This window comes from Vombatus ursinus, unplaced genomic scaffold (genome assembly GCF_900497805.2).
Source record: "Vombatus ursinus unplaced genomic scaffold, bare-nosed wombat genome assembly UNPS02014791.1, whole genome shotgun sequence".
Lineage (NCBI taxonomy): Eukaryota > Metazoa > Chordata > Mammalia > Diprotodontia > Vombatidae > Vombatus > Vombatus ursinus.
Genome location: NW_020954569.1, coordinates 66278091 through 66301280, shown reverse-complemented (window position 1 = coordinate 66301280; position 23190 = coordinate 66278091). Strand labels below are relative to the sequence as shown.

The window sequence follows — 23190 nt, the reverse complement described above, 5'->3', positions numbered from 1 at the left end:
GGTAGGTCAAGACGAAGTGTGTTAAATTGTGATTTGGTTACTGCTATCCAGTAATTCCAAGGTAAACAGCTGCAGCCCAAGGGATTGGATCCAAACAGATTTTTTTGTTCATATTTCTTTGGGGTATGAACATTAACTGAGATGTCCCATTCTTCTAATTATTGTTCTGCAATGTGCCCTGTACTCTGATTTCATAGCATTTATTATTATTATTATTTTACTAAGGATTATTATCCTTCTCTAGACTGCATTCATAGAACCTCCTTCACTCACGAAAAGCATCACTCAATACATAGTCCGGCCCTGATTCCTGGTTGAAGCAAGCAGTGAATGGACACTGCCCAGTTTCTCAGTCATTGGAGGCCATTTAAAAAAAACCATAATCAGTTGTTACCTAGTGATCTGAAAGAGTTATTTCCACTGAAAAAAAGAAAGTAGATTATTTCCTTCTTATAGGCCCCACTAATGCACTAATCCTCACAGTTCTCCTTGAAAGGAATTTGATTTCTAGAATGTCAGAGTTGGAAGAGAATAGTTAATCCAATCCCCTTTTTTCTACCTCCTCCTTTTACAGATGAGTAAACTAAGGCCCAGGGGCAGCTAGGTGGCACAGTGGATTTTGTGCTGGGTCTGGAGTGAGGAGGCCCTGAGTTCAAATGCAGCCTCAGACACTTACTAGCTGTGTGACTCTGGGCAAGTCACTTAACCTTGTTCGACTCAGTTTCCTCATCTGTAAAATAAGCTGGAAAAGGAAATGGCAAACCACTTCAATATCTTTGCCAAGAAAATCATAAATGGGGTCATGAAGAGTCAGAAATGACTCAACAACAACAACAACAAAACTAAGGCCCAGAGAGGGAAAATTACTTACTTCAACTGACACAACTAATTAATTGCAAAACTGGGAGTACAACACAGGCTTTTTACTTCCTGGTCCAGTGTGTTTTCCAGAATCATATTTTTCCATTTTTCCATATACGGAAATATATGTAAAATATTAATGGGATTATTAGCTATTTGAGCTTGGACAAGTTCATTAGCTTCTCTGAGCCTCAGCTTCTTCCTTTGCTCAACATTTACTAAGTGCAATTATGTGCGTGTATATATGTGTGTGTGTATGTGTAAAACCATACGATACATACTTATATTTATCAGTTCTTTCTCTGGGTGTGGATTGCATCTCCCCTCATAGGTGCTTTGTAGTTGATTTGAGTATTTCCCTATGTCTTTTAAACACACCACCACCCTTCCAGTTACCCCAGGTTCAAAAATCTAGTGTTCTTCTTGACTCCTCACTCTCTTACCTCTTTTTTACTCTTACATATTTGATGAGATCCCAAATATTGTCATTCCTGTCACCACATCTCTTGCACATACCCCCTTCTCTCCATTCATACAGTCACCATTCTTGTCCAGACCCTAATCACCTCTCACTTGGATTACTGCAATAGACTCCTAACTAGTCTTCCTACCTCATCATCCCCACTCATTTCCCTCTTCCACCCAGCCATCAAAGCAATTTTCCTAAAACAGAAGCCTGACCTCAACACCCCCATTCAATAAACTTTAATGGTTCCCCATAGCCTCTAAGACCAAATAGCAACTCATTTGGCATTTCAAGCTCTCCCCGATCTGGCCCCTTCCTATCTTTTCATTCATACACACTACTCCCTTCCAGGAACCCTGTGGTCCAACCATACTTGCCTATTTGATGTTTCACATCTCCTTATGTCTTCATACTGGCTACCCTATGTGACTGAAAAATACTCCCTCCTCACCTCTGTCTCTTGAAATTCCTTTCCTTGGAGACTCAGATCAAACATCTTCTACATGAAGACTTTCTTGATCCCTCTCCATCCTGGTAATTAGCTGCCTCTCAAAGCCACCTTACATTTATTTTGTATATATTCTTTATCATTCTATCCATCTATCTCTCATCTATCCATCCATCCACCTATTTATTCATCTTTCTTTCCATCTATCAACCTCTCTACTTGTCTATCCATCCTCTGTCCATCTGTCTATCTTTCTATCTATCCATCTAGCTAGCTAGCTATGTTGTCTCCTCTTTCACCACTGCCCCTCCCTCAGTAAACTGTAAATGCCTTGCCAGTTCTGCTACAAATTTGCTAAGTGACCTCAGGCAAATTACTCTCTCTCTGGGCCTCAGTTTCCTCAACAAGGAGGAATTTTTTACTAAATGATCTCTAAGCTACTTCAAGATCTAATGACTGATAAATTTGGATCTCTAAAATTTTAATACTTATCTTAACCTCACATAAATTAGCTGCACCTCCATTTCTCCTCTCTCTCTTTCAGAAAAATAACAGGAAGCCAATAAGACTAGGAAAGCATCTACTGTTGTCTTGTGATTCCCAACTCTGACTTTCTAGCAGCTGAAGATATCACCTACTATCTTCAGGAGTATCTTAAAAAAAACCCTTTAAAACAAAATTAATTTTAATTCATTCCATTTTAAAAATAAATCTATGAAGACAGAAAGGTCCCACGTACACCAAAATACTTATAGCAGCAATTATTGTAGTAGCAAAGAATTGGAAACAAAGTAGATGCCCACTAAAGGGGGAATGTTATAAACAAACTGTGGTCCATGAATGTAATGGAATATAACTGCACCTTAAAAGAATGCACAGAAACATTTAAAGATTCACGAATAGATGCAAAGGGAAGTCAGCAGAATCAGAAAAGCCATAGATAGGATGACAACAACAATGTAAATGGAAAAAATTACAACAAAAAATGAAAGTGACAGCTATCCAGCAGTAATAGCTACACTTGTCTTGAAGAAGAGATGAGAAGAATGTACCTAATTCTCTTCTTTGCAGAGGCAGAGGACTAAGGGTGTGGGATGCTGCTATACAGTTTGACTCAATTGTTGTGATTGAATCTCTTTCCCCACCTCTCTTCCTCTCTCTCCTTCTTTCCCTCTCCCTCTCTCTTCCCTCTCTGTCTCATCTGTCCTCCCTTCTCCCCTCCTCCTCCTCCTCCTCCTCCTTCTCCCTCTCCCTCTGCCTCTCTCTCGTCTTTTAGAAGAGATGGCTCTCTGGACACAGCTGCAGGCAGATTTCGGCTCAATGTAATAACAAACCAGCTAACAATGAGAGCTGTCCAATAAGGGAAGGAGCTGACTGACTGTTCACAAAGTAGTGAGCTCCCTGTATCACTGTATCCTGACAGAGGCTTGGGTTGGGCTAGAGGATCTCATGACCACTATAGCCCCAACTTTCAGGTTTTATGTTTCTTTGAGTTGGAACTGGGCCACCCACAGAATACTGAATATCAGACTCACTTTCTGCCCTGGGGCAATTATCCTAAAGTCCCTCAATTCGCCACTCCCCCCAGCTCCCAAAGCCAATCAGGTTACAGAGGTAATAAGGGTTCTCTCTCCCACAGATACCATGTAAGAGATTTGTGAGAATGCACCAGCTGAGAGCTGCTGAAAGATGCAATACAGATAAGGTGCCTAAACATTATTATTATTTCCTTCCTGGCTCTATTTTGACTCTTTCTAAGGTTTCAACTCCTCCTACATGCCACTTTGCAAATATATAACCCATTAATTTTAGTCTATTTGGCAAGTACACTGAAGTGAATCTGACTCCATCATCTTGCTTCAGGCTTGGGAGTAAACTCCCTCCTTTTCTCTGCAGGCAAAGTGGGAAAGGAAGGGAGGGAAGGGAGAGGGCAACCCATATTTACAAAGTACCTGATGGTTTTGTGTATTAAGTAAGAATTCTGGAGAACCTGATTCACTAAGGAAGATTTTATCAAATGGGACAATTTAAAACCTACAAACATTCCACCTTCTATATTTACTTATGCAGTAAAATGTAAAATCCAATCAATCAATAAACATTTTTTTAAGCACCTACTATATGCCAGGCAGGGCAGTTAGGGTGGTGCAGCTGATAGCATGCCAGGCCTGGAGTCAGGAAGACTCATTTCTGTGAGTTCAAATCTGGCTTCAGACACTTACTAGTTATGTGTGACCCTGGGCAAGTCACTTAACCCTTTTGTTTGCCCAAGTATCCTCACCTGCAAAATGAGCTGGAGAAGGAAATGGCAAACCACTCCAGTATCTTTGCCAAGAAAACCCTAGCTCTATCCATTAAGCCACCTAGCTGCCCCCCAACCTCATCTTTCAACCGAAACTGTGCTCTCCAAAGTTACCACTGATGTCCTAATTTCAATCTTCACTCTTCTTGACCTCTCCGCTGCCTTGGACATTGCTGATCACACCCTTCTCCTCGATTCTCTCTTCTCTCTAGGTTTTCAAGACACCACTCTCTCCTGGCTCTCCTCCTACCTGGCAGTCACCTTTGCTGGATCTTCATCTAGATCACACCTTCCAACCATATGTGTTCCACAGGGTTCTGTTCTGTGCCTTTTTCTCTTCTCCCTCTATACCACTTCAACTGGTGATCTCTGCTCCTAGTGATTTAATTACATTGGCAATTCTTAAATCTACTTATCCTGCCCTAACTTCTGATCCTGCATCTACAACTGCCTTTCAGACATCTAGAACTGATATCTTAAATTCAGCATGGACAAAATTGAACTGATCATTTTTCATCCTAAGTCCTCCTCCACTTTCAAACTTACCCATTACTGTCAAGGGCACATTCACCCTCCCAGTTCCCCAGTCTCAAAACCTAGGTGTTATCCTCGAGTCCTCACTATTTCTTACCCCTCATATCCAATCTGTTGTCAAGGTCTGTCCATTTCACCTTTGCACTATCTCTTGAATATGCCTTCTTCTCTCCTCGGATGCTGCCACCACTCTCCCTCATCACCTGGACTATTGCAATAGTTTGTTAGTGGGTCTCTGCCTGTCTGTCACATGTCTCTCCACTTCAATCCATCTTTGATTCAGCTACCAAAGTGATTTTCCTGAAGTACAGGCCTCACTGTGTGATCTCCCCCCTCTACTCAATAAACTCCAGGGGCCCCCTATCATCTCCAGGGTTAAACACAAAATCTGGTTTAGCATTCAAAGCTCTTCATAACCTACCCACCCCAACACTCCATGCCATCTTTTCAGTCTTCTTATACCTTACTCCTGCCATGTACTCTTCAATCTCAGTGATACTATATTGCTGCTCCATGAACAGCACATTCTATCTCTCAACTCCAGACATTTCTTCTGGTTGTCTCTCATGCCTTGAAGGTTATCTTTCCTCACCATCTTCCACTGGTTTCCCTTGCTTTCTTCAAGTCCTTACCAAAATCTTACTTTCTACAGGAAGTCTTTCCCATCTCCTCTTAATTCCTACCTTCTCTCTCTTAATTATTTCCTATTTATCCTGTATGTACTCATACCAGTAAAGATGTTTTTTAGACCCAAATACTTTTATCTCTACTGAATTTCTACTTCAATTCAGCCCAATATTTGAGACTGCTGAGATCTTATCATTTATCAAATTCTATCACAGTTATTTGTGTATATGTCCCATTCTTTCCCAAACTATAATCTCTTAAAGAATAATGTCTCTCTTACACATCTTTTAATTTTGCCTTAGTACCTAGCTAGCACATAAATATTTCTGGAATACTTGTTTCAGTACTCTAAGAATCTGTGATTTTATCAATGCTGGAAATCCCTCTCTGCTACAGACAGCAAAAGATCTTCATGAGCTCTTTCAGCTGAAAAAAATTCATGAGCGGTTAGGCAAACTTCTGGCAATGATCCTCTCTAACCGTACTGAACTAGTCTTAGGGCAGCAGACACACATTCCATCACTGGACCCATACCGAAAGCCTTTCAAAGTTTGATCGAACCTGTCAGAACCTGTGCTTCCCTGGTACAGCTTTCAAGAATTCAGGATTACTTCCACACCACATTGAGGCACCAGAGAATTAATTTAGGAGGACCATTTTTATACTGTGACTTATTTTATTTATTTCTGTACCTACCTCCTCCATTCTACCAAACTATAATCTTCCTGAGGACAAAGACTATGCTTCATTTATCTTTATAGTGTACTTCATCTGGGGTCATCTCCAGTTGTCCTGATCTATATCTTGCCACTGGACTCAGATGACCTTGGAGGACAGCGTGAGGCTGGTGACTCCGCACAGCTCTGCCTCACTTAAATCCAATTCACTTGCAAGTTTAAGACACCACCTTCCTGATGTCATTGGTCCTCTTTGAGAATGAAGGACAAACCCCTGGAACACCTAGTACAGTGTTTGTCACATAGTAGGGGCTTAGTTACCTGTTTCTTTAATTAAATTGAATAAATTGCATCCAAAACTCCTTTAAAACAAATATTAACAGAAAATTGTTACCTGGAATCATAATTAGAAATATTTTCATCAGGGACCAAAACAGCTGAGTGGGTGAGTGGGAGCAGAAGGGTGCAGCCACACCAAGAGAGGGGTAATGTAGTTCTCAGTTCTTTGGAAGTTCAGGAGAATAAAAGATTTGGGAAAGGGGCACATTTTTCTGTCCCCTCTAGGGACAGAACCCTGAAGGTTACAGCACAGCTAGCTGCACAGAGAGAAGTATGTCTTCCTGGAAAGATGGTGTCCCAGGACAAAACCCAGTTCTTCTTATGCTAGTTACAGCTTTTACCTTGTCATACGTAGTCTCAAACAAGTAGGAAACTTGAAAAAAGATGGTATCTCTTCATGTAAGTATTCAGTAGAATGAGGGCTAAACATGGAAGGTTAGACTTGGCATCAGCCAGCGCTGTGTTCAAATTCTGGCTCCCTATCTATGGGGTTTTGGCCAAGTCACTCCCTTTTCTGGGCAAAGGTTTCCCCATATCTATAAAATGATGAGGCTGCACCAGAAGGCCTCTAAAGGTTTGTTCTAGCTCTTGATCTAAGATGCTATGATCTCAGTAATTCTGAGGATGACTTCTTCTAAGGCTTAAGAATCTGTATTATACTAGCTGTGTGACCCTGGTCAAGTCACTTAACCCCATTGCCTACCCCCCCCCAAAAAAGAATCTGTATTATAGCATAAGATCATTGATCTCAAAATCTATAAGGGAAAAGAAACAGGAGACTTGAAACACATTTAAACTGGGTGTTTTTTTTTTTATTTCAAAAATCTATTACAGATGCATTAAATAAATTTAGCTTTAATGAGGTAACTAAAAATCACTAATACCCTGTGGAGATAAACCAGGCACTTTGCAGCCTAAGATTCCTAACCAGATCCCTAACCAGATCCCAGAAACCTATCTATGGGCATCTCAGCAAATCCCTTCCTCATTTCTCATCTGAGTTTCCAACTCCTCCTTCTGCCCTGCCTCCTGCCTCCTCCCTCCTCCTCCACAGAGCCCTACATCTACTTTTGGTCTTTTGTGGCTGCCCTGAAATGGCTCAAATAGAGCAGCATCAGACTAAAGAGTTTGAGGTCCCTGGTTCAATGCTGGGTTTCCAAAGGCTGTTTCATGTTGCCTGTGGTGGGTTGACTTTTGGTGCTAATGAGGTAATAAAGAGTAGAGCCATGATCTAAACCCAGGCCTTCAGACTCAAAATCCAAATTCAATACTTGGGAATAAAAAGATGAATAAAGCATACTCCCTGTTGTAAAGAAACTTTCAGACTAGTAGGGGCCAAAACCAGGTACCTATGAAAAAGGGGTCGGATGTGATAAATGCTAGCAGAGAAGTGAGAGGTGGGGGAGAGGTAGGAGAAGAGCTATTCTTCTTGCCCCACCCATCTTTGATAACAAACTCATCACTAGAGAAAAATCTGCGTGACCTCAGAAGGGGTTGGACCAGACAGATGACCTCTAATGTCCCTTCTATGATAACGAGAGTTCATTTCTCTGTAAAGTTCTCAGTTTCCTCATCTATAAAATTAGGTACTTGGACTGGATGACCTCTAATATCCATTCTAGACTTAAATCCATGATCATAAGATCCTATAACTGGGTTTCACTTCTCTGAGCCTCAGTTTCTTCTAATGTAAAATGAGACAATTAGACTAAATAACCTCTAAATTCCCTTCTAGTTCTAATTCTTACAAAATGTTCATTAACTGAATGAATGAACTAGTAAAATCACAAGGCAGACCTAGCAAAATCACAGGCACAAAGCCTGTGCCCTCAAAATCCACATGTTTTGTACGCTGAGGACAAATACTCCAAACTAGAATACCTGAGGATATCTGGCTAAATCATAGTATCCAGCATTTCTAGATGCTCACCTCAGCCTGGACAAATGCCACAAATCCTTATCCAAAAGGGAGGGAGACTTCCCAAGACTGCTCAGACATCTCTGTAAAGATACATTCTGAAAACAGTGGGCTGGACTGTATACCTCAAATTTGGAAGAGGTTTTAGGGATGACCCTCCCTGCTGTCCATGTTCACACAGATTTAGAGTTAGAAGGTTCCTCAGAGTTCATCTGGTCCAACTCTCTTCATTTTACAGATGAGGAAACTGAAGTCCAAGGAGAATAAATGTCTTGACCTAGATTACAAATGAAATCAATGGTAGAACCAGGACCAGAATCTAGGGCTCTTGGCTGGATTCTCCTTCCAGTGTTTTCATACCCCTAGAGAGCCCTGTTCAACCTTCAGGGATTGTCTGAGACGACACCAGATTTCAAGACAGAAGAAGAAAATGTTGAGCATCGATATATACAGACAAAGAATCTCCATCTTGAATGGCCACCAAAAAAAGTTAGCTGTGGCTCAGGAAGGAATGTTCCAGAGCCTCTTGGGATATATGATTTCTTTACTTAGAATATTTACATGGCTTCTTGCCAGGCCCTCCAAAATGTGTTTGTCATTACATGACTCCTTACCTGGCATTCAAAGCCCCTGCCTTTCTATATTTCAAGCTTTATTTCATAATACTTCCCTGCTATCTGCATTGCACTCCAAACTAACCATCCCTGCTTGTATTACCCAGCACTCAAATCATTATGCCTGCTTAAAATATTCACTATATCTGAAATGACCTATCTGCACTATCTCTGGCTGTTGGAGACTCCCTTCAAGGTCAAATTCAGATGCCATTTCCTCCATAAAGCTGTTTCTTCCGGTTGGGAACAACTTCTCCTTCCCTAGTCTCACCATTTTATATCTTTCTTTGCTTTCATATTCCATTTTGAATTATACTATTATTATGTATTTGGATATGTGTCCTATCCTGCCTGCTAAATTTTGACTTTCTAAAGAAAAGGATGGTGTCTTAAGTAATGTTTGTTATCTTTTCCTCCAGTCTCCTATATGATCTTCAGCACAAAGTATAATAAACATTTGCTGGATGAATAAAGAAAAACCTGTATAATACATACTAAGTGGTTTAAAATGCTGAGATGTGCCTAAATTAAACAGTCACATTAATTCAACAAACACATGAGCACCTACTCTGTTTGCCTGAAAAAGTGAGTTGATATAATTACAGTATGCTGTGGGCTATTAAAGATACCTTCATCCCTTTCAAATCCATCCTGCAGCTCACATCAGCTCCCAGAATCTCTACCACATGGACCAAAACACTAATAACTTCAGAGATTCATCCAGTTCCTCAGGGGAGTGAGTTTATGTCTCTAGTGTCCTATCTGTATAACTTAGAATATAAGCCCTGGGGGCAAAACCACATCTTCTACATCTAAAGAGATCATGAAACACACTGTTGGTGCTCAGCAAACAAATAGCAACCTCCAGGCAAGCCAGGTTTAGCTTCAGTGGAGAAATCATCCAGGCATCTTCATCATTTGTGATTTGCCTCCTTTCCCTTAAGGTGAGGTCTGAATACCCAAGCCGTAAGTTAGGTGTCCTCAGAATCCCGGGTGTCCCTATATTCCAAAAACAGCCCTCTGTGTTCCATTCCCAAGAAATGGACAGATTTGTTTTGGGCAGCGCCCCTCCCCCTACCTCTAGAACTGTTTTCTAGCCTTTTCCCTCTGTGGCACTTCCCTCTTCTAGTGCCCTCTCGCACTGGGATATTTGGCTTATACTGATATGGAAACAAAATCATCAGCTGGTATGTGAGCAAGGAAATTCAATTTCATCATTTTGCAGGTGAGCAAATTAAGGCCAGGAGAAGACAAGGACTTTGGCTTGCCCAAGATCATGAAGCTAAGTTAATGACAAAGCTGGAACCCAAAATCAGGTCTCCTCCTTCTTAATCCAGTGCTCTCTCTACAATACCGTGTTTTTCCTTTGACTGGCAATAGTGACTGATAAAAGCTTAAACTGTGAGAGTAAGTAGATTCTAGCAGAGAACAAAGTCATAAGCTAAAGGGATGAAACTCTGCAGGAGAATGGCAGGCACCAGTCAATTATAAAGCATGGTTGGGAATGGGGGTGGAATACTGGAGCCTTGCCAAGAACACAGAAATCATGCCACTAGTTTAAATCATAGATGGCCCTGACAATTAGGGATTGCCTGTATGAGCCTGGTGGGGACGATGGGAAAATAATCAGACCATTATTCTATAGCCCTGTCTGATGCAGCCTCACTATGGAGAAATTCATAGATCTTGAGCTGGACAGGACCTTAGAGGTCACCTAGTACAAATCCCTCATTTTACATATGAGGAAACTGAGGCCCCCAAAAGTGAAATGACTTCTTCAAAGTCACATGAGTTAAATGGCAGGGCCAGGAATCAAACCTAGCAAAGATATGAGATGAGCTCTCAAGTAACAAGCCTCAGATGAATCACATCTGAGACTATAGTAGAATCACAGAATGACACCATTTGAGAATTAGAATACAACTCAGCAGTCATCAGGTCTGACCCATACACAAAAAAGGAAGCCCCACCATAACATACCCAACAAACAGTCATCCAGCTTCTGTTTTGGAAGCATTTCACTTTTGGATGACTCTAATTATTAGTAAGTTGGGGTTCCCCCCTCATAAAGTCCAAATTTTCCTCTTTTCAACTTCCACCATTCAACTCCCAACTAAAATTCTACCTCCTACAGGAAGCCTTTCCCACCCCCCCTTACTATCAGTGCCTTCCCTCTGTTGATTATCTCCAATTCATCCTGTATACATCTTATTTGTACATAGTTTTTTGCATGTTGTCTCCCTCGTTAGACTGTGAGTTTCATAAAAGCAGGGACTATCTTTTGTCTGGCATATAGCAGGTGCTTAATAAGTTTTTGCTGACTGACTGGCTTCTGATTCCGTCCTCCGAAGCCAAAAAGAATAAGTCTAACCCCTCCTCCATATGAGAGCCCTTCATATACTTGAAGGCAGCTATCATGTTCCCCAAGTCTTTTTTTCCCCAGGCTAAACATGGCCAGTTCCTTCAACTAATTCTCATGTCACAAAATTAAGGCTCTTCACCAACCCATTTCCCTCCTCTAGACATTTTCCAACATTTCCAATAATAACAATGTCCTTCTCAAACCATGAAGTCTAGAAGTGAACACAGCACTTCAGATGAGGTCTGCCAAAGGCTAAATTCGAATGATTATCACCTCCCTAGAAGCTATGTGGACCAAGACTGCATTAACTTATTTGGCTGCTACATCACCCTACTGATTCATTTGCCTAAAAACCCCCAGGTCCTTTTCAAAACCACCACTGTCTTCCCATGCCTCTCCTATCTTGCATTTCTGAAGTTGATTTTTTGGACCCAAGTACAAAACTTTATATTTATCCCTACTGGATTTTTAACTTATTAGATTTGATCCAATGTTCTAACCTGTGAAGACCCTTTTGGAGCCTGACTCTGTCATCCTGTGAGTTGGATAATCCTTCTAGCTTTGTATCATCTTCAAATTTGATGTAAGCATATACAATCCATGTTTTTATCGAAGTCACTGATAAAAATGTTAAAACAATACAGGGCCACGTAAAGATTCCTGGGGGACTTTACTGGAGATCTTCACATATAATTGCACAGCCACTGTCACAGATCTCTAAAAGACTGGAAAATAGAAGAAGGTAATTGTCCTGATTTTCAAAAATGGGAAAAGAGTGAAGTCATAAACTATATGCCACATTGCTTGACTTTGATTCCTCACAAAAATCTATAATATTAACCAGATGGTTAGTGAAAAATAAGAAAAGAAGCGATGATCACAATCTTCTATAGCATGTCTTCCTCAGGAATTTAATAGATCATACCAAATTACTTTAATTTCTTTCTTTTGGGAGGGAGGGGAGAAGGGATGTGAGACAGCAGGCAGGGTTATTAGACTAGTAGATCAGGAGGGAGTCATAACTATAGTTTATATCTAGTTCACCTAGATTTTAGAAAAGCATTTGGCAAAGTCTATTGTGCAAAAGATGGAGGGATGTAAGGTAGACAAGAGTATTTTAGTTTTTAGAACTGTTTGAATCATTGGACCAAAACAGTATTCACTAATAATTTTATGTTAAATTGGAAAGGAATCTCTACTGGAATGTCCCAAAGATTTTTTTTCTTGACCCTACGCTGTTTAACATTTTTATCAATTATTTAGATAACAGCATACATGGCATGCTTATCAAATTTGCAGACGATGAGAATGAGATCAGGTTTCTTTCATAATTCTGTCTGGAGGAAGGGGTTCTTAACTAAACCAGGAATAGAAAAGACCACAAAAGATAAATAAACAACTCTGACTACACAGAACCGAAGTTTTTGAACAAATAAAATCAAGGAAGATAGAACTAGAAGAGATGTTACTGTCGGAAAAATATTTGTGCCAAATATCACCAATAAAAGTCTAATATCCAAAATATATATGGAATTGATACAAATCTGTAACATCAAGTACTAGTCCTCAAAGGAAGAAAAAAAAAAGGATAGTAATAGCTTTTAAAAAAATCATTGAATATTACAAATGATGCTCTGAAAACATACTTCAAATGACTAAGTTAAATACAAATTTTAAAAGCTCTGAGGTTTCAATTCACAGGATGCAAACTGGCAAAGATAGCAAAAAATGGGAACAATTAACATTAGATAATCTTGTGAAGACAGGTGTACTTACTAATATACTGTCGGCAGAGTTGAGAAGTGGTCCCAAGCATTCTGGATATCAATTTAGAGTTATGTAAGAAAAGTGAATACACTGTCCTTAACCTTACTCAGTGACCTCACTCTTGAGCACATAGAAGTCAAAGATACAATCAAAGGTCCACTATGTACTCAAACATTCATAGCAGTGCTCTTCCTCATAGTAAAGAACTGTAAACAAAGCAGGTGCTTATCAGGTGGGGAATGGGTAAAAAAAAACCAACCCTTTGTTACAGAAATGTGATTGAATATTACTGTATAGCAAGAAATGATAAATATGAGAAATTTAGAGAGACAGGAAGAAATGCATAAACTGATTCAGAGAGAATATACACATGTAAATGGGATGATCAATAAAACAGAAAGCAAAACTATGTAACTGGAAAAACAATCAAGGTCCTATAGAACAGATAAAGAAATATTCCTTCTCTTCCTCCCCACCCCCATCCCCCCACAGAGGAGAGGACTGTAAGGGCAGAATATTGTGAACACTAGTAGATGTTGTCACTGTATCAAATGTTTTTGCTGAATTGCTCTCCTTTGTTAAAAGGAGGGATTTAGTCTGGAGGAAACTGAAATGGCTGTAATGCTAAGACAAATGATATCAATAAAATGTACTTTTTTGGGGGGTGGGTGGGGAAGATTGGCTCATTCTATCTTGCCCAGGCTAGATCAGCACAGAGGTTTGGTCTGCTCCATTTCTGACTTGGTCTGATTGATCCTTCCTTGGGCAAATTGGTTCCCCCACCCTTGATTCCCCACTGGAGGGGAGGGGAGTACTCATATTTTTGCTGAACTTCGTGCAATCATTTTTAATTCTACTGCAGATCAGAACTCCTGAGCTCAAACAATCCACCAGCTTCTGCCTGCCCAGTAGCAGGGATTATAGGCAATTGCTACCATCCCCTAGTTTCTTTTTTTACCAAACTGAATTTTTTTTCAGATGATGCACCTAAACCAACTCACTAGATAACAATTCACTAGATTCAAAGGATCCTGACACATTATAATACTGGGTTGACTCTAAGACCATGAACTTTTATTAAGGTAAATGTCTACGTGATTTCAAAAATCTATTTCATAAGTATAAAATAGAGGATGCAGAGCTATATGTAAGGATGTCTGAAAAAAAGATCTTAGGGTGTTAGTGGACTACAAGTTCAATATAAGTCAATAATGTGATAGGAGATAGGGCTAGAGATTGAACCTGTAATTTCATTGCGGGGGGGACTACTAGATGAATAAAGTCCCCTCTCCCATTGTAGGTTGGTGCTTTCTATGTAACTTGCAGCTCTAGAGAGTTGCCTAAATCATTGAAATGTCAGGTGGCTTGCCCAGGGTCACATAGCCAGGATATGTTGAGAGGCCAAACCTGAATTCAGGTCTAGAGGGCTCGAAGACTAGCTCTTTAGACACTATACCAATAGTAATGATATGATAGCTTAAAAAGGATTTAGGAGGATTTAATCATCTCAATGTTCTCTGCTCTAGTCAAGCCACCTCTGAAATACTGTGCTCAAGTATGAGTGGCAAGGTTTAGGCAGGACATTGTTAATAGTGGAGAAGATCCAGACGATGGGCCCCCAATGGTAAAGAACCTTGAGATCAATTCTCATTGGGGACTAACTGAAGAAAATAGGGGCATTTCAAATGGGTAAAAAATTACTGAGGGAGGATGTGATCTTTAACTATTGAAGGGTAGTCAGATGGAAAAGGGAGTTGACTTATTCAGCAGAGACAAAGGGAAAAAAATCTCAGAGTCGAGAGTGGAACCTGCCTGAGGTTGACCGAAGCCAGTGGAAAGGGCTGCCTCCAGAGGGGTAGGGTTTCTCCTCACTAAAGCTCTACAAGCCAAGGCTGGATGGTCACATGTCACATAGACTGAAGAAGGGATTCTCATTCAGGTAAGGTTCCAGCCAGTGGCCTCTGAGCTCCCTTCAAGCTTAGAGTTTCTCTTTGTCCTTAAGTATTTCTGCTTTCAGGAGCTCAAAGAATTAGAGTGCCTTGCTTATAAAATGAAATCTATACAATGTAGTCCAGAAAGATCAGAGGAGATCCTATTTAGCAAGGATTATTTTTTCTTTTTTATCTCTGGGCTCCTCTACTTGTGGTCTTGTGGTCTTTATTCTGAAACTGATTCATCTGAAATCTCTAAATGCCATGATACCACACCTTGTGTTTAACAGAGCACATCTCTCAGCTATATTCAAGCAGCCCATGCAGCATTTTTTTCTGCTAAGTAGTCAGAATTTCACAGCATTTTTGGGTAACAAAATAGCAGAAGGTGATGAAGATAAGAAGTGTTTGGCTTAAGGAAACTGTTAGCCGAGAAAGGAGAATACTTAGGAGGGGCATCATCATCATCATCATAGCTATTATTTATATAGAATCTACTATGTGCCAAGGACATCTAGGTGGCACAGTGAATAAAGCACCAGGCATGGAATCAGGAGACCTGAGTTCAAATCTGGTCTCAGACACTTACTAGCTGTGTGACCCTGGACAAGTCACTTAACCCTGTTTGCCTCAGTTCTTCATCTGTAAAATGAGCTGGAGAAGGAAATGGCAAACCACTCCATTATCTTTGCCAAGAAAACACTAAATGAGGTTACAGAGAGTCAGATATCAATGAACCAACTCAACATAAACAAAAAAACAAAAACAAAAATACCCTAAGTGTCAGGCTCTGTGCTATGTGCTTTATAAATATATCTCATTTGAACCTCACAATAACCCTTGAGTGGTTGGAACTATTATTATCTTCATTTTACAGCTGAGGAAACTGAGGTAAACAGAGGTTAAGTGACTCTCCTCTTCTCTCAGAAGGGCTGTCACAGGGAAGAGGAGGTAGATTCCTTCTGTTGTAGCTCCAGGGAACAGAGCTAAGACCAATGCTTGTCAATTAAATGGAGGTGGATTGGGGCTCAAAAAGTAAGAAGTACCTTCTAATAACCAGAGCTGTCAAACAACAGATTCTGGGCACCTTCACAGAAGAATGGGCTGCTTTGTGAGATGGTGAACTCTCTATCACTGGAAGTACTGAAGCAGAAGATGGATTATTTACTGTCTGTCAGGCAAGCTGAAGAAAACAGCCTCTTCAACTAGATTCTAGGAGTTTACAACTTCTGTAAGCAATTTGCTATTGTTACAATTAAAGGGAAGGGTTAGGGAGGGTGGGGAAAACAAGAGAAAGAAACCAAACTAATGGATCCTAGGATTCTTAGAGGATAAAATGGGAAACACGAATATGGCAGAAAACAGACACGGAGAAGGAGAAGGAGAATATTTATTCCTGTCTTTCAGCTGAAGAAACTGAAGCACAGAAAGATTCGGTGAAATAGTCACACAGCCGGATTTAGAAACTTGGTATCCTGGCTCTGAGTCTGGTGTTGCACCTACACTGTTTCACAGGGAGTAGGATCAGATATTGATATACACAAATACTACAAAGCACACAAAGATAACTGCATATTGACAGTTTGTTGGGTATTGCATGGGCCATGGAATCTGTGGCGGGTAACAGGGAGAAGGAGACATGTCTTTTTAAAAAAATTCTCATAATGTAAGTTAGCAATGGGAACTTTTCTTTAAGAAACATACTCCTGGCGTTGAAAATGGTTTATGGGGTTACACATATCCCCATGGAATATGTGTAGATCTAGTAACATTTTAAGCCAATATAATTCTACAATTCTATAATTCCATAATTCTAGTTCATTTTAAGCCAATTTTAGAAGCTTTTATCATTGGCAACCTTAAGGTTACTAAGTTTTCTATGGTTGGGGTTTTTTGGTCTTCCCTCTTTCTCCCTAACTCACTATGACAAACTAGAATCCCTATATCAGAAATGTACTTACAGGGAGGTGAACTAAGTCAGGAAAGGATGAAGAGTCCAGGAAACATCTGGACAGCCTTAGGCAGCCTTAAATCTATGGTTTAGTGAAAACTGTCAAAAATGATACTGATTGTGGGGCTTTACTCCCAAACTACAGCAGCACCCTACCCTAGCTAAAATCTGTTACAAAACTCACCTCCTTCAGAAGTCTTCTCTGATCAAACTCACACCGCCCCTGAAACTCTGCCCCCCAAAACAGACACACACACACACACACACACACACACACACACACACACACACACACACACAATGACTTTAATCTGCATCCCCATGCCTATGCATTTTATCCATAGCAGATTATCTGTCCTTTTCTCCCTGTATCATTCTCAGTCTTAAGGGAAAGAGCAAAGGAAAGAAAACCCCAAACTGGCCCAAGGGTGGCTAGATAATATTTCCAAGATCACACAGTGAGTCAGCAGTGAAGCTAAGAGCTGGTCAATTCCAACCCTTTCTATTCCAGTCACCATGGCCTCTCTCACAAAGCAGCAGGACTTCCATACATTAGTTTATTACATGATCAAGCAATAAAGAAATTCTGCTCTATTTAGAGCTCTCACATAGGCTGCTGTTCACACATCTTTAAATCCTTTGTTCTCAAACCTACTGTTTTAGGTTCTCCCTCCATCTGGACTACTTTTCCCCTTCACCAATTTCATGTTTTGAATTTCAATAAATAAATAAGCTTATTTATTACAAGGGGCAACAACCTGGGCTTTGGCTACCATGAACATAGGCTGTCAGGGGCCACAGAACTGAGTTTTACAATGGAAAACTCAGATTCATATCTAAATATAGATATATGGCAACATATCATAGAAACTCCCAGAGGCAGCCTTTGGAAACATAGGTTTCCATGTCAAAGCTAACATGTATATTGATTCTACCACTTTTTTCACAGATACACCCACGTGTATGTAACTTGACTAATCCAACTAACTGTTTTTCCAACTAACTAGTTTTCTGTTTTTCCAACTAACCAGCTTTCTGGCCCAAATGCCCTGCCTGAGAGGAAAAACATAACTTGTGAAAAGGCACTGAGAAAAAGGGATGGAATGCCATATGTGACGAACAGCAAGTATGCTGGTTTGACTGGAACACACTAGGTATGAAGGGGAGTAAGTAATGCATAATTAAACTGAAAATGCAGGCTGGAGTCAGATTGCAAAGAGCTTTCAATGCCAAAAAAGTTTGTATCTGATCCCAGAGCCACTGTAGTTTCTTGAGCAAGGAAGTGACATGGTCAAACAGACAATTTAGAAATATTAATTTGGAAGATGTATGAATTATAGATTGAGGAAAAGAGAGATCTTAGAGGCAAAGTCACCAATTAAGAGGTTATTCCAGTGGTCCAGGAGAAAGGTACTGAGGGCCTGCAATAGGGTGGGAGCCATGTGAGTACAAAGAAGGGGATGAATATGAGATATGTTCTAGAGACAGAATTGCCAAGACTTATCAATTAATTGGATATGAGAGGTGAGAGAGGAGAAGGGGCAGGATGAATACCAGGTTGTGAACTTGGGTGACTTGGAAGAATGGTGGTATCTTTGACAGGAATACAGAAGTTCTGAAGAAAGGTGGGTTAGGGGAGAAAGACAATGAGATTTGTTTTGGACATGTTGAGGTTGAGATACCAAAACAGATTTAGTTGTAAAGATCCTAGGGGCAGGTGATGAAGCAGGGCTGGAGCTCAGGAAGAACAGGAGAGTCAGGAAGACTGTACCTTCTTTGTCCACTACTGTTCTTAATCTAAAGGATTATTTAATTAACCTCTTTAGAGGATATTAAGCATAACTACAGTATGAGGGAAACAGTTTGATCATTAGCCTTGGAAACAAAAGAATTAACACAAGCATAACTAATTATGTTTGTTACTAGGTTGAACATCGTTCAACATATAATGAAAACAGCAGGCTTCAGTTAAACAGACAAACCACTAGGTTGAGAACAGGAGTCACTTTCGTCCCATTTTCTTTTCACACAGAAAACTAAGCAGATGTTAACTATGTATGTGGTCTAATTCACTTTACACAATAAATGTGCCTAAATGTTTAAGGAAATCGAATTTGACCTTAAATTCTACAGGGGATTTCAGGACTTAAAGGAAATCTATGATAACTCTTCTGTAAAGTGGGTAATCCTCCTAAGCATAGTCGAAATTCCTATGTATTATCAATTCTGCCACTTCTATCTTGTATGCACGCGCCTGTACAGACCTTGACTAACCCACCTTTCGGTTTTCTGGCCCAAATGCCCAGCCTTAAGTGAAAAAGCAAAGCTCGAAGAGACAGAGGTGGGGACCTCGGTGGGTCTCCATCTCCTGAGCCACTCTCATCTACCCCGGCTCAGGCTCGGCGCAGCAGAGGCAGCCGCCACGCCACTGCTGTGTCACTCTCCCAGCCTTGAGTTCTGCTCTTACGTGGCTAGTCCAGTAGCTTCCTTCCTTCCCTCCTCTGGCCCCCTAACCCCGGAGCTAATCCTTCCCCGCCTGGGGCAAGAGGAGCCAGCAGATTCAACTCCAGGAGCAGGGGGAGGAGGGTGCACTCCTAGAGCGAAGCAGGGAGGGAGGGGTGCGACAGCTCTGATCTCTGCCAGTAGGGTGAAGTAGGGGCCGGTCAGCTACAGTTTAGCCCCCTAACCACAAACACAGTCACTCCAATGCTATTCAGTTTCATACACCCTCAACCCGACATCCCCCTTGGCTAGGGCAGGCTACCCCAGGCTGCAGAGGGGGGACAGTGCCCGGCTAAGGTGGGCTGGGCTAGGCTAAGCTGAGGGGCCAGTGAATGGGTTGATTCATGCCAGGGTCTGCTTGAGGCACTAGAGCTCTCAGGCCCGGGCGTGCGAGATTACACACTGTGTTGGTGCAAGGGTCAAACCAACCACGACTGGGAGGAGTCGTCACACTCGTACCAGAGCGCGTGCCCGCGGGGCTGACAGCACCCCACACACACACCTTACACCCCTACCCCACCCCCTTTCCACAGCGGGCTAGGGAACAAGCTGTGGTTACATCGTGTGTATCCACTGCGTCTCTCCTTGCACGCACATAAGGTGTGACAGAGATAAACGAAATGCACCTCTCCCTGAAAACGACTATGAACTCTTTCTCCTCTCTAACGAATTTGCGCACCTAGGGATACACATGCTGCATAATGGGGGTGTGGGTAAACACAGCTCGTCTAATGAGGCTCTCGTTAATGTATTTGAAGGAGAGTCTGCTTTTTTCTTGTTTCAAGTGTTAATACGTTCCTAATTGGATGGCACACTCCTTATTACGATCTCCCCCCCTCCTGTCCTTTACTGGTGTGCATAGAAACACCTAAAAGGGGGAAAGGGGGAAGGATCTCGTTAATTAGGGGTAATAGGATGCACGGTGCTGCCAACCAGGCCCTTCCCCCACCCCACCTCAAGCTCTCAACCCCCAGACGCCAATCTCTAGGGGAGGCGCACAAGCCTAAAATTCAATTGAGCCAAACACTGGTAAATTGGGAAGGTTCCTAGTTCCAAAAGAAAGGAATTTGCATCAAATGGTCCTATGTGGCCCAGATTAAGCATAAATATAAACAAAGCAGGAGGTCTCCAGGGACAGGCATCAATCACCATAAAAGCTCCCTACCTCCACTCTTTTTGGAACCTCAAGATCTGAGTCATTCTTCACCCTCCAGACCTCTCTCGTTTTCTTCCTTCCAATACCCCTAAGCCCCCTCCCCCAGTCTCTAACCAAAGAGGGAAGGTTGGATGCTATGATGGCGATTTATCTAATTATCATTATTGATTGACTAATCTATTAACACGTAACACACAGTGGACGTGTGAAGACAGTCACCACGTCAAGACAGTCACCACAGGGAGCTCTGTCTCGCCTCTTTTCTCCTCCCAGCCCATCAACTAGAAACCTGCTCCTTGTGTCTCATTTCTCCAGGACAAGGCTATATGGAAGCGACGCAAACCAAAATAAAATAAATGGCAACCAACGTGCAGGATGCCAAAGACTCTGAATTCAGAATGCAATTCATGAACTCGGCTTCTTCCTCGCCCGCCCCCTTCCCTTTTAAAAACCCAGCGCACACGGCGGATTCCCCGCGGAGGGAGCTGCAGTCTAGACTACGTGCAATCGATCCACAGACACATCCATCCACCCGCGAGAGCGAGACAGGGAAGGGGAGCACTTACACACATATACACAAGCATACAGAGGAATAAAGAAAAGCAGATTGAAGATAAACTCCCCGTGACCTAGGGGGGCAGTGGGGGCAGCCACTGGAGGCAGCCCCCAACCCCAAACCCAGCGCCCGTCACTTAGCCCTGGCCCCCTCCCCCCATCCGCCACCCCTTATCCCACCCACCCCCTCATACCTTAGGATCAAGGAGCCCGAAACAGCTGCAAGTTTGGCATTAACACGGCAACTGCTCGATGCAGCAGAAGCGGGTTCCAAAACAAAAGACGGGCGGAAAGGGAGAGAAATCACGCTGCCTCCCTCCCTCCCTTTGGGTCCTAACCCAACACATGACAGCGGCTACATAGCACGGTCCACAGACTGCCGAGACTCCCGCTACCTTCCTACAAAAAGCGCACCCCCACCCCAGCTTTTCCTTCGCCCTCCTCCGGGAGCCTCAAGGAACCCATCCCTCTTCCACTAGACAAGGCAAGGCAAAACAAGGCAAGGACCCCACGACCCCCACTCCGAGCAACCTCCAGGGGCGAGGGCTCCCCGGGTCCCCAGTTGCCCAGGAGGAAGCGGGGGAGGTGGATAACCGGATGAGGTTTTGTTTCTGTTTTGGTTTTCCCCAAGCCCATCTGCATTCTCAAGCACAGCACCCAGTCCTCGTCCTCCTCCTCCTCCCCACCCCGGGGTCCCCGGGGCCACACCCCACAAGATGGAACGGGTCGGGCAGGAGACGCTTACCTCGGTTTCCCAGACTGCAGCTCCAAGCCTGAGTTGGAAAGGAAGAGGGAGGGAAGGGGAAAGGAGGGAGGGAGAGAGGCTCCGGAGATCAGATTCCTGCCTTTAATTTCATGGGTCCCGGCCCGGGGTGGGGGGTGAGGGTTTGGGTGCAGTGTAGAGGAGGAGAAGAGGGGAGGGAGGGAGGGAAGGGAAAGAGGGAGGGAGGGGTGGGTGGGGGAGGGGGTAAAGGAAGAAGGAGGAAAAAAAAAAGGATCCCTGCTCTGACACAGGGAAAGAAAATGCAGGAGGGTGACGTCCCGGCCCCTCCTTCCCCACTGGCCACGTGCAAAGACTTGAAAGGGAAGAGGACCGCCGGGCGCCTGCTGGGAAATGTAGTCCGGCTTTCTTTCGCGGGATACAGGGCCCTGCACGCGCGGGGAGGCTGCTGAGCCGACCCGGGCTCCTCGATTTGCGCAGAGCTGTCCCAGTGCTCGGGTGCGCGCCAGCCCTGCTCCGGGACTGGATGGATGCTGGAGACCCAGTGGGGAGGGGCGTGACTTAGAGGCTAGCAAAGCACAATCCGAGCTCTAGGCGTAACCCTGACCCGCGTCCTCTGCTCGAGGAGGGGCTTAAGGTGTCTCCTGTGCGCGTGTTCGACGTCAGATGAAAGGAGTCTTTGTCTAGTTATCAATGATGAGGATAGACTTACAGGCTGGAGGACCCGAGTTCGAATGGCTTCTCGCAGTCTTATTAGCTGTGTGTGACCTTGAGCAAGTCACTTACCTTCTCTGTCTTCAATTCCGTCATCTGTAAAATGGGGAGAGAAAGAGCACGTCCACAACCCTCCAGACTTTAGTCCAATGCCGTGTGCTCCAGACCTTTCATAACCCATCTCATCAAAACGAACCTGTGTATGTGTCAGATTCCTCCACTAGACTGTAAACTTCTTGTAGTCTTACAAGACTGGTAGAGCTGCCAGAAATTTCATACTACTCACTGTTGGAAACATTCAGGTCTTAACACGAATTGCATTAACCCAGTGCCTGGAGCATAGTAGGTGCTTACTAAATGTTTGTTGAATTGAATGCAATTGTGAGGAACACAAGGCAATAAGATAATAGATGTAAAGTACTTCCCAAACCTTTAAAGTACCACATAAAAGTTAGTGATCATTATTATATTTTTCATTATTATTATGAGAGGCAATATGGTATAAGAGGATAGATAGGCATCCTCAGAATGTAGAAGCCCTTGTTTTAAGTCCTTCCTCTGACTTGATACTGGCTCTGTGGCCTTGGGCAAGTCACTCTTGCAATTGCATTGATAGAGAGTTTCCTAGCCTGGGAGTTGCCTATAATATTGAAATCACAGGTACAATTGCTATCCCTATTATTATTTTTACTATGCTTTAAGGTTTACAAAGTGCTTTGCCCAATGTCAGTATTATTACTCTCAT

At 42.5% G+C, this 23190-nt stretch overlaps 1 protein-coding gene across 3 annotated transcripts in view; it reads right to left on the bottom strand.

Annotated features, from left to right (window-relative positions):
• The window catches only part of CTIF (cap binding complex dependent translation initiation factor), a 484134-nt gene extending 462204 nt beyond the window's left edge, over positions 1–21930 (bottom strand). For all 3 annotated transcript variants that reach the window (XM_027869083.1, XM_027869084.1, XM_027869085.1), the window contains exon 1: positions 21756–21930. The gene's annotated coding sequence lies outside the window, so the exon portion shown is untranslated. The remainder of the gene's footprint in view (positions 1–21755) is intronic.
• Positions 21931–23190: the final 1260 nt, after the last annotated feature.